We start from the raw sequence: 12,202 nt of genomic DNA, 5'->3' as shown, positions 1-12,202 counted from the left end.
GAAGAAAACTAGCAATGGAAAAACGGATTGTCGGGCCACAAAGGCATATTGCTTGGAGTTGCTAAGGAAAAACTGAGCGTATTAATTGCATTATTTTAAACTGAATTTCATTATGTTGAAATTGTATAAATTCGACAATCAAATATTTGAAACTTTTTTATATTCATCACCAGAATTCCTAAAATAGCAGTTAATCTATAATTACAATACCCATTATAGGTCATCGCATGGAACTTTCAAACATGCGTTAGTGATAACGTCCATTCGCATTAAACTGTTAAATAAAGTTGCCATTGAGCGGTAGTAGCTTACTCTAAGGGGAACACGAATAGAGCCCATATGGCCATTTGAGTTGAATGAAAAATGGGCGCGTCATTAGGCGTTGACATGCCATAAACAAACATTTTTGCGTTGGAACGGAAGCGAGAAAAGAAGCAAAAACCGCTCATAAAACTGAGACAAACTTTGCGCAGATTGATGACAATGGGCTTGCCTAGAGAAAAGGGGGGACAGGGGGACAAACAGGATAAAGGAGGGTGAGGAGGGATAGCTGAGTACCGGACAGGCCAGCGCATGTCAATCGATGGGCTCGCTTGCTCGCTGGTTGTTGTTGGTTTAACGAGTGAGTGGGGCGGCAATCCAAAAACTCAGCTGGCCAAAACTTTTGCCTGATGTCACAAACTTGCAACTATTTTTACAGCTCGGACGCAAGGACGACGCTGACGTCGACGACGACGATGACGAGAAGCAAGTAGCAAAACCCGGCGGGCACCTCTCACTCACTAATAGTCAAAAGTTTAAATTGTTACGAAGCGGCAGCCATATGAAAAGTCAGCGCGGGTTGCTTCTCCTCTTCAACTGCAGACACTTGCAGTTGCTGTTGGTGTTGCAGCTGCAATCCAAGCCAAATGATGGGTGATGGGGGAACAAAAATAACAAAAACGGAAACAAAATGGAACAAAATTCACAGACTCTCAGAGTCGTTTATCTTCAAGCCCATAATGACAGTTTGGGAAAAGAGCTGAGCAGCTGTGACACTTGACAGAGTCGAAGATACGGCAAGGGACAGAGAGAAATTGCAGGCATTCGGTGGGCGAGGAGAATGGACGGAAGTGCGGGACGCAAGTGAGCAACGTGTGTGAATAGAAAGAGTTGGCTCTTTATTCAGATGCCTGCATTAATTAACCTACATGAAAGTTTGACAGCAATTTCTATCAGTTTGGCATGCACTCAGGAAGGAGGAAATGAAAATATTAGTTTGAGTCACTAACACTTCGTATCTATTACATATTTTATGGCTCTTCAGAAAATTGTTCCATTTATAATAAGAACAGATTTTATGCCTAGAATTTACAGTTTAAGGGCATGCATTACAGTTACTCTAAAACTTTCAAAGTAAGATTTAGTTGCTTGATGATGAAGATCCATAGTTTAATGCATACTTATTTTAACAAGCGCATCTTAATCGCATGTCTTAGTTAATCCATGGCCATAAGTTCAATTAATTCAAGTAAATGCCATTTATATGCAGTTTAACAATCACCACTGGCTAATAAACTTGACGTTTGAGAGCCGCACTTACCTCAACCCATGCACAAGGTCTATAAAGATTTATAGTGTTTGCTTTGATTACGAGCCACACACATTTCGCACACTTAACCACACTGTTTGATGGCCAGTGCAGAGGGTTGTTTGAGCCGTTTATGGCTTTGACATGCAGTTTGATTACCCTCGGTCTCATAAATAACATGCAACACTTCAGAAAACAAAAAAGAAGAAAAAAATCAAAAAGGTAACGACCAAATCACACATAGCACCAGCTGGTGATGGTGTTTTGTGTGCCCCCTACCCCCCACGTTTCCCCTCCACCCATAGCAGAAAAGTCACCTAAGGCCATGTCATAAATTATACGACAAATGCGTTTGTCTTGGGGCGGCGCCATTTCCGAATTGTTGCCTCAACCTGCCTGCTGCAATCATTGCCAACGTTGCATTGTCGTGTTGCATACTTTTCGGCGCCGGCATCGCCATTACCATGCACCATACGCTGTGTCTCTCCCCCTTTCTCTCTCTCTCTCTCTCTCTTCTCTCAGCATGTCTGTAGACTATGCAGCTAATATTATTTTATTGCTTGCGACTTAAGAAGCCGCAAAATTTATGCGACAACAACATGGAGCAAAAGAACGTCGAGCCATAATAATAAAAGGCAGTCAGGTAGCTATAGCGAATAGCATGCAGCCTTGCAGCATGGCAGCATGGCAGCATGTTGCAACTTGCCATTTTGCCATTGCCATTGCCATTTTCTGCAGTTACTTTTGCTGTTAAAATTGTTGTAGCTCTTGTTGTTAATATCCTGTAACCAAATTCGGTGCTATATAGCATATTAAATTGCTGTGACAACTAGATAAAGTTAATCTATATATGACCAAAATATTATAAACGAAATTGAAAAGGAGAACGATGTAAGAGAATTTTTAAAATTTAATTAATAACTAAATATAAGGTGTTTAGAGGTATTCATAGTATAATAGCTAAAAGAATTTGCTTTCTAGAATCTTTTTTAAATATAGGATTTCTGAAAATTAAAATTTAATTTAATTCTCAATTCATTGTCTCTAATTTTAGAATCTATTATAAATTGGTTTAAATCGATACAATATCAAACTATATTTATAAATGTAACTTTAATTTAAAATGGATTTTTATTTGTCCTAACAATCTTTGCATATATTGTTATGGATAACAAAACAATCAAATTGTTAAGAGTCGCATAATAAGTAATTATATTCGTCGTTTTATGTAAATTGAATGCAGTATTTAATACTAGATTTTGTATAGAAAATAAAAGAAAATAAAAAAAATTAGATTCAGTTTATTCACTTAAGAAATAATCATATTGCATCTCATAACTTATTGAAACTAAGAAAATTCCTTACATAGGAAATACTTTTACTACATTTGCTGCACTTTGCCTTCGTTGCACTAGTCGTATGAATAATTCTTTTGTGGAGTGGAGGGTATCGCATAGTTAATAATCATATTTGCCGACAGATGGCGCTGTTGCTGTTGCGCTCTGAATGCAAACAAATTTGCATGCCGTCAGTTACTATTTTACTGCCAGCTGGGAATGTGCTGGGAGTGTTGTGTTGCCTGACTGTGTGTGTGTGTGTGTGTGTGTATAAGTGGGCGTCTATGAAAGTAGAGGAGTGGCACCTTTGCAAAGTAGTAAATCTTTTTGTGTTTTTCCATTGCGGTTATTTCAGTCGTTGTTGCGTGGGGCAAACAGCGGGCGCACGGGGCGTATGAAAACTTCTTGCCAGCGTTGCCACATGGTGTGAAATATGCAGCGACGTCGATGACGACGAAGCATGTGAAACAAAAGCGCGCGCTACATAACCGTCTGAAGGTGCTGTGACCAAAGTTTTCCACCTGTTTCACCACTTTTCGCTCTTGTTTCATTCGTTGCGATTCGTTGCGCTTCGCACGTTGCACACGTGACTTGTTTATGTAGTTGAACTTTCCGCTGACGCCGTCGCCACCGCCAACGCCACAGCCAAAGCCACCGCCACCGCCACCGCTATTGAGCACATACGAATACTCATTCTTATACTTGTTGTATGCACCGCTGCCGAGTTGCCATTACTAGTTTAAGGCTGCCTCATGCCACCAGCATCTGGCAGCCTTTGCTTCATTTTCTGTTTCGTTAGCTCCACACACACGCACAACAACACTGGCTTTAAAAGCAGAAACTTGCTTTTATTGATATTTAAACATTTTTTATTGTGCGCGCATAAATTTGTACTCATTTATTTGAAGAAAAAACAGTAGCTTGGCAAATGAACGTGTGTGTGCGGTTGGCTGCAAAAATGAACTCTGAAGTATGTAGTAAATTTGAAATATGTTTTTGTGATAAACTTGGCATTTGTCAAAAGCAATTTCAAGACACTTTTCATTTCTTCAAAAGCAATGGCAGCATTCTATTGATTATAAAATTGTCAGCAATAAATGCAGATACACATAAAATTGATTACTGTAATAAATGAAAGAAAACTTTAAAACTTTCTTCAATTTGCTAATTTGCTTTATTTAGATCAAAATTATAGTTATACATTTTCGTAATTACAGCAAGCCTCTGTTCATAAAATCGATTTCTCTTATCCCTGTTATATTATTGACATATTAAATGAACACGATGTCAATACTGTGTCTTTGTTTGATTTACGTAATGCAACCCACTGCAACTGTAACCCAATCGAACAGATTCAACGTGATTCTGCCACAAAATTCAACGTATTTGTTAACTGGTTCATCTATCGAATCTATTTGGGTTGACATCATTAAGCTTGCTGAGAACAAAACTTTTCCACTCATTACGCTTTGCACTTAACAGTCGTTGCTCGTTGCACGTTGCAGCTGTTGTAGTTGCAACAACTTTTTAAAGTAGCTTTTGCTTAGCCTGAAACTTAAGGCCAAGAACATGTCTAGGAAGGCAGTAGAAGAAAAAGAAGTCAGTGAAAAAAAATTGCAACCTAAAGCCGAAGCAAAGCAGAGAGCTAATTTGGCATTTAAACGTCAAATGTCAATCAAAGAGAACGAGGAAAACGAAAACCTAAATGAAAACGAGAATCGAGAATGGGAAAGGGGTACGGGGGGAAAGAAAAGAGCCAAACGAAGGCAACCACAACGAACAATGTACAAAAAACATAATTGGCCACAAAACAAGCTGGGATAAAAGTGCAGAGAAAGTGCAAAAAGCAAGAAATTTGCTTAATGCGCTGCACGAATCAAGCTACAAAAAAGTGCCAGGCAACTAGTTTGTAAAATGATAGACTGACAACATACGCTATAGTTGATGTAAAGGGAGAAATAATTGTTACGAAAATGTAAAGCAAAGTGCATAGTTTAATGTTTGAAATGAGTTTTAAATAGTTCATTTATAAATAAAGTTAATATGTAAATATGTTTAATATAACTCGTCTCATACAGGTTTATGACTCTAGGGTATTTGACGTGGAAAACAAACCAAAATGTCTGCAATGAGATGAGATAGTAAAACCAGGCAGCAGCTACATACAATAATAGAGGCGAGGGGCAAGTTGCAGCTGATAGTAAAGCTGTAAGCAAAATGCGCGTGGCATGTTGGCTTCCAAAAAATCTGCATGCGTGTGTCTATAAGAGGGTAATCCAGCCACACACTGCATATGGATGTGTGTCTGTGTGTGTGGAAAGTGGTAAGGATAAGGATTGTACGATTCTACAAGAAAATCGCATTTTCAACGCGTTGCAAAACGAGTCAAAAAAGAAAGAAATGAAAATAGAAATGAAAAACTGCTTCGCACTGCGAGGCGACGACAGATAGCGCGCGCTCCATGTGTTGCATGGGAACAAGGAACAGGGGCGCATTGCTGTGGAATGTGGCAAGCAGCATGTGGCAGGCAAAGGAGGGAGAGGAGGGCGTTTGCTTACAGAAAATAAAATAAACAGCAGCTAGAAATACGGGCACCCGAGAGAGAGACAAGCGAAACCTTCGCTCTTCCTCCATTCCTCACCACTCTTCTCGCCAGTCGTTAAGTTGAGAAGCGCACAAAAGTTCAAGTTTTCAGATACTTTTTCAGGCTGCATGTTGTTGCATACAACTTGCGCCTTGCTTGCCACCAAGCTGCAGCACAGCTTCATCATCATCAACCTTTTTTTTTTGTGTTGTGTTTGCTGCTGCAGCTGCCTCGTGTGTGGCGTTTTGTTGCATAGTTTGAGGCGCAATCGGAGCTCGCGCTTTTTGGCTTACATTGTGCATACATAAAATATGCAACAGCAACCATCCTGCCCCCCTTGTGGCCCGCGCTCACCTGTCTCGGCGCATAAAAAGTACAGATAATGGGCATTGGTAGCTGTCCAAAGATAGCCGAGAGTCCGTGTCAAAATTCAATTGCAACTTGTAGTAGGCAAAAGCGTCGAGAAATGCAAATTAGAATGGCTGACAGACATTAAAAAAAAAAGAAAGAAAGCTAGAATACAGTGTGATCGACTGTAAGATACCCGCTGCCCATTTTTGTGGTATTAATTAAAATATACCAAATGCATATACCACACAAATACGAAAAATATATACCAAATGACATCTCTGGTATACTACACAAAAGTATAAAAAAGTAAAAGTATACCAAATGCTATATTTGATATATTTATTCAGAACTTCGTTCAAAATATACCACATAGTGTGAAATATACCAGTTTACACCAAAATAATGTGGTACTAATTATAAAATATACCAAATGAATATAATACAAAAATACAAAAATATATTATATATACCAAATGACATCTCTGGTATATTACACAAAAGTATCACAAATATACCAAATTATACATTTGGTATATTTTTTTAGAACTACTTTCAAAATTTACCATATAGTGCAAAATATACCACTTTACACCAAAATAGTGTGGTATTAATTGTTAAATATACCAAATGAATATACCACACAAATACAAAAAATATATACCAAATGACATATCTGGTATATTACACAAAAGTATGAAAAATATACCAAATTAAATATTTGGTATATTTAATCAGAGCTATATTCAAAATATAGCACAGAGTGTAAAATATTCCACTTTATCAGCAACTAAAATCCGATTGCTGGTTATATCGTTCTGTCTGTTGACTCCGATCAAGAATATTAACTTTAACTAGGGCCGGAGATGCCTTCTTCTATCTGTTTCATCCATTTCCTCTAGTCACAAAGTGGAACTACCCTACCCACTATGGGCAGCGGGTAGAAAAAAATGCATAGACATAGAAACGCCCACAGATACAAGTGCAAACGAAGCCAAAGTTACAGATACAGATACAGATACAAAAACATACATATAGATAGGAATAAAAATGCAGAGGGTTGCTGCTGTCGCTGCTAATTGTATGCAATCTGTAGGTGTTGCCTTCACTCTGCGCAGCTGTCCCTCCATCTGTCTGTTTATCCATTTTGGCTATTTGTCTGCTGGTCTGTGCTTTTACTTGTCTTGCTCCCTCTCTCCGTCTCTCCGCATGTCCGACTGCCACTGACTGCAGCTGTCAGTTAAAAAGACGGCCGATTGCTGGCCAAAACTCTCATGTGTGTTTCAGAATGCTTCAGAATGCTGAAACTCTGTGAGTGTGTATGTGTGTGTGTGTTTTCTTTTTTAATGAAATTTCAGCGAAATTGGGTTATGCATTTTGGCAGATGAGCGAGAGATCGAGCTTCAGCTCTCGTGACCTCATCGATTCCGGCTGTGTATATGGGGAGTGCATTATGATAATTTATTGAACACAATTGCCTTGTTGTTCGTATAATTGCAAAATTCCGGTGCCAATTCTGATTGTTAAAATTTGCAATCACTTTTTTCTTTCAGTTATTAAGCCAACTTTTATATCCATTTTTCGCATTATACAATACCTAATATTAATTTAAATAAATGAAAATGAAATGCTCACTTTAAAATTTGCGTTAAATATTTTGAGTAAATAAATTCGGTATATTTTTTGATGCCGCAAATAAAACTGATTTATTTTGATTGTATTAAAATAAATTCAGCCAGCTGTTCGCTCAGAAATCATTCGCTCAGATAAGCAAACACACAAAAACACGATTTGCACAATAAAAACAAGTGCATTAATTCTATAGCTGAAGCTGCAGCTCATCCAAGAGTTAAAGCTACACACATATGCTGTATCTTTTATATTGCCAAAGTAGAACGAGTATCTTAAAAGTGGCTACAGCTTTTTTGCTGTGCTCAAGCTGCTGTTTGTTGACTCTTTGCTTCAAGTGTATGAAAATGTGTGTATACGGGTGTGTGTGTATGGGTGTGTGCCTGATTTAATTATTTCTGTCGCTGCCAGACACTTTTAACTTAGCATATGGCAACGCAACAACAGCGTTTTGGTCAGCGCAGTCGAGTGCAAATATTTGCAAAGGATCATTTTCAATTTTCATAAGAACAAGTAAGAAAAGTAAGGTCGAGTGTGCTGGATTTTGAGATACCCGCTACCAATTTTGAGTATTGCTTATACTCCAGAGAAACCAGAGAGTTATTACTCTCAAAATATACCAAATTAATATACCGCGAAAATACTAGAAACATGCAAAGGCATGTATTTGGTATATTAACATAGTACTACCTTTAGAAATATACATAAAATACCAAATATACCAGATATATACCACATTTGAGATACCCGTTACCGATTTTGAGTATAAGCAAACCAGAGAGTTATTATTCTCAAAATATACCGAATTAATATACCGTGAAAATACTAAAAACATACCAAGGCATGTAATATACATAAAATACCAAATATACTAAAGTGTCAGTCAAAGCTACTAAAAGTAAGTAAACTCTTTTTCCCATACAAAAGTGTTTCTTAAATAGCTTTTACAATTTGCATACTGTAGTTATTATTGTATGTACCAAAATACCCTTCTACCTTTAGAAAGTCGGTATAAAAATGCTGAAAAGCAGCGCAACATTTTGATGCTCCCAATGCTAATAATGATGAAGAGTAACAAGTAAAGTGTAACCACGAAGAAGATGATGGTAATGAAGCCTTTTTGGTGTCGGCGACAAAATGTTAACAAAATTCAACAATCTTTATTCTCGTTTTTGGTTACTTTTCACAGTAGCTACAAAATTATGGCAACTTGTGTGCAAAGTTTTCAATGAAAAATTCGATAGTTGCAGTTACTCTACATATGAAAACATTCGTTGCAATTTTTGTTGTAATTTTAAACCCAATTTAAGCCTCACGTTGCGTCTGCTGTGTGAGTTGCGCCTGCGGCTTGGCGAAAAAAAAACTAACTCAATATATATGAATTTTTCACATGCACAAAGCCAAAAAAACAATTTGAAAATAAATTGAAAGCAAACATCAATCTGTAGCCCAAAGCTTGATTACATTGAATAATTATTATTAACTACTGGCTGGCAAAATATAAATAGAAAAAAAAGACAAAATGGAAAAAAGAAGAGAGAAATTGGTGGCAGAACCTCAGACCTGAATATTTTATGTTCGCATTGTGGAAGATGACAAAATGCCGGAAATTCAAGCAAAACAATTCGAAAGAAATTCGACAAGATTTATGGAGTTGAGCCGCTGCACAAATTGCAAATTGAATGACAACAATAAGTAGCAAAAGGGACAGAATCTCCAACTTTTTGCTCAGCCGCCCCTTTTTGTCTCTGTCTGAGTCACGTTGCCGGCTCAGCGTCTAGACTTCCGTCGAGACGCCACGAATGGAAATTTAAATGTAATGTGTTCACTTTTCGGCAATGCCAACGACAACAACGACGACGACGACAATGTCAACCAAACTGAACCAAACCACTCTCAGTTGAGACGCACTTACAGCCACTTAACAGCATCCGGTGGTTGCTGGAGAAGAAGAAGAAGTGAGACAAGGAGACAGCAGAGCAGACACTTTACGTGCAACGTAAGCAATTGGCCAGTAGCCAGGCCGAAATGTCGAAATGCCGAACGTTAATAAACATTAATTGTACAACATTTTTATGGCCACGTCTTCAGCAGGAGCAAACCGGAGCAACAGGAGCCAAAGCTGAAGAAGCAAATATTGCCGCCCTGTTGACTTCACCATTCGCATATTCCGATTTTATTTGCCTACTTCGCATTTTCATTGCCCTTTTCATAACGAGTTAATCGTTTTTGAAAACGCTTTTGGCACAAATGGTTTGGGAAATTATATATTGTTTATCTCTTAAGAAAATTGTTTAATTATTATATAATATAATTAAATTTGAATTTTTATATTTTTATATTATATTTTTGAAAGTCTATATATAGTTCTTAGATAAAAGATTCTCTAGAGTTCTTAGCTAATTTTTCTTTAATTTAAATAAATAAATTTGAGAATCCTGCTAATACTCCTAATTTTTATTCATTTATTTTAACTAATCCTAACTTATGTTATAATTCTTAAAGTTCTAAAAACAACTATAATAACTTTTAAATTTAAATGTTATTTTTCTCCAATTTAAATAAATAAATGTAATTTATATATTATTTTTACTTTTACTCTTCTTAACTAATTATTATTATTTTCTAAATTCTAAAAATGACTCTACTAACCAACCAATGAATTATTTTTGATCTTTCAGATTTATTTGTAAAGATTTGCTCAATATCTATCAACAATGTAAGTAGTCACCGAATAGTTATTTTTATTTAAACTAAAACTTCAAAAAAGCACTTGCAAAAAAACACAGAAAGTAAGATTAATCCAATTAAAAAACGATTAAATAACACGCTTTATTTAGAGAGAACGTGAAATATCTGTGAAATTATTCGCATGCAAAGTGAAATCGGACTTTTTTTTATATAAAATTCATTGAGAACGATATGCGTTTAATTATCGCAATCCCGATTGATAATTTGCCATCGATAATAATGCCTGGTGAAGAGCATTTAATTATCGTTTACAAAGAGGCGAAAAAGTGACGCCACTTAATTTATATATTTTTGGTTCTTGTTCTTTTGTCTTTGTGTTTCACAGTCGAGCGAATTTTCTTTTAATTAATTTTAAATGAATGTCGTTCGTTGGCGCGTCGCAAACTTTTTCCCAAGCAGTTTCCGGCTTTTCAATGCAGCATTGGGCGCCTCCATTCAATGTGAATGCCACGGGGCGTGGGGATCGGTGGGGTACAGAGGTGTTGTGTGGGGTTAAAAGGGGGTATTGGACAGTAGGGGGCGTCAGCAGAAACAGGCGATGTCCAGCTGCACGTTGCGCGCCCGTTGACTTTTAGCTTAATTAGCTTTTGGACCAGTTTTTCTTCTCTCTTTCTCTTTCCCTTTTTTATTTTTTGTATTTCGGGCATTTTGTGCAGCTGCAGCTGCAGCTTCAGGTTGATATCCTGCAGGAGCAGAGCCGGCAACGTGAGGCAATTAAATCTTGTTGCAATTGCCGCTGCTGCTTGCTGGTGCAACATGAGGCAAACAATAGTGCTGTTGCAGCTTCTACAGCTGATGACGTCAGCAGCGAACATTGCCTGTCCCTCTGTCCCTCTGCCCACTCTTTGTTGCCTCCCGCCAGCTGCTGTCGTTGTCCTTTTGTGCGTTTGCCTTTTGCGCATTTATGCAACTTATTGTTGTTATTGTTGTTGTTGTTGTTGCCTCTGTTGCATATATACTTATGTTATTATGTTGAGGCTTCTCGCAGCATGTGGCAGCGCTTTTGTGGTTGTTGTTTGCCTCTAGCAAAATGTGTTTTTATATTGTTGTTGTTTGTCGTCATCATCAGCAGCAGCAACAACAGCAGCAGCGACTCTGCCTCCGCCTCCGCCTCCGCGTTTGTTGCCTTTGCCAGTCAACATTCGCTTTTTGGTATTTAACATTCATTTGAAATTGTCATGCCCGCTGTTGGCTTTTCTCGCTCTGGCTGCCTTTTGGCTCCTGTGCCTCTTGGGCTTGGTCTGAGGAGAGTCAGTGAGTGAGAGTGTGAGAGAGCGAGAGTCGGAGAGTCGAGAGTCCTTTTTCCTGCACAGCGATTATGTTGATTGCAGCGCAGTTCCTGTGGACCCATCGCTGCTGCTTATTGTTTGCTTAACTGAATGACTGAATGGCAAAGGGACGCAAAACGCGCACAAACAATTACTGGCTATACTGACTCGCTAACGGGAAGTACTCGAGTAAGAGTAGGAGAAAATCCGAAAAAGGGAAAGGGAACGATTTGTGCTTTTATCCATTCCAGTTAGCGCACGCTTCTGCGGAGCCATCGCCATTTCATAATGTTCATTATATCCTGTTGATCTGTCAACTGATGCCGCCCACTAAGTGGAAAGTCATCCTTATCCTCATTCCGCCCCCGAGGGCGGAAACAAGAGTATGCAACGGGACGGGGCAGGGACACAGAGCAATGCGTCAATTGCATGCAGACATGCAAGAAGAGGAACAGGAAGCAACCATAGAGAGAAGGGAGAGGAGAAGAGCGTAGAGTGAAGAATGCAAACTGACTAAACTGATGGCAGCCATAAACTATACATTATTTTTGCTTTGTTTTGGCAACACTCAATTGCAGGGTTGTCCTCCCTTCTGCCCCATTTAGAAGAGCACTTTTAATAGCAATTTGAGTGGATCCTTTGATTCTTTTCACAGTCTCTGTGCATAATCACTCGACTGTATTTCCGACAATGTTTAGGGGAAGCTGCTTCATTT

General features: G+C 38.2%; 1 protein-coding gene across 3 annotated transcripts in view; it reads right to left on the bottom strand.

The window, feature by feature from the left end:
• The window catches only part of LOC117566242 (hemicentin-1), a 131,657-nt gene that overhangs the window by 97,561 nt on the left and 21,894 nt on the right, over positions 1 to 12,202 (bottom strand). The gene's annotated exons all lie outside the window — the stretch shown is intronic.

The sequence above is a fragment of the Drosophila albomicans genome, chromosome 2L (genome assembly GCF_009650485.2).
Source record: "Drosophila albomicans strain 15112-1751.03 chromosome 2L, ASM965048v2, whole genome shotgun sequence".
In the NCBI taxonomy this organism is placed as follows: domain Eukaryota; kingdom Metazoa; phylum Arthropoda; class Insecta; order Diptera; family Drosophilidae; genus Drosophila; species Drosophila albomicans.
This window is presented reverse-complemented; position numbering and strand designations above follow the sequence as displayed.